At 42.8% G+C, this 444-nt stretch overlaps 1 non-coding gene across 1 annotated transcript; it reads left to right on the top strand.

Moving 5' to 3' along the window:
- The first annotated feature begins 61 nt into the window (after window positions 1–61).
- Window positions 62–132, top strand: TRNAG-GCC. Its single transcript has one exon. It is a non-coding gene; the product is annotated as a tRNA-Gly (tRNA).
- Window positions 133–444: the final 312 nt, after the last annotated feature.

Genomic DNA, 444 nt, shown 5'->3' with positions numbered 1-444 from the left:
AGTTTGAAAGTTCTTTTCCTAGTGCATGCAGTGAAGCGTACGTATCAGGAACGAAGAAAATGCGGATATAGTCGAATGGTAAAATTTCTCTTTGCCAAGGAGAAGATGCGGGTTCAATTCCCGCTATCCGCCCATGGGAGGATCAAGCTTTGTTGTTATTTTGCCCCTCTTTAAAGCACTTCCGTGACACCATGTTGTATGGTAGGGATACCATTAGCTTAGAGGATGTTCAAAATTCACTTCTTTCATGATATCCGACACCCGTGGAGACTCTTTCATTTCATAGAAGTTCCAAATCAGAAGCATAAGATAGTCTGATCGCTGAAGAAGTCCCAGGTCCATTTTTTCACTTCCATTTCAATGAATCAATGTAACTGGTCCTTCTGTGGATCAGCATATCGCTTCACTTCTCTGCGAGGAGGACGAGTTGCTGAGTACATCTTG

Source organism: Dendrobium catenatum, unplaced genomic scaffold (assembly GCF_001605985.2).
Source record: "Dendrobium catenatum unplaced genomic scaffold, ASM160598v2 original_scaffold_35969, whole genome shotgun sequence".
Lineage (NCBI taxonomy): Eukaryota > Viridiplantae > Streptophyta > Magnoliopsida > Asparagales > Orchidaceae > Dendrobium > Dendrobium catenatum.
This window is presented reverse-complemented; position numbering and strand designations above follow the sequence as displayed.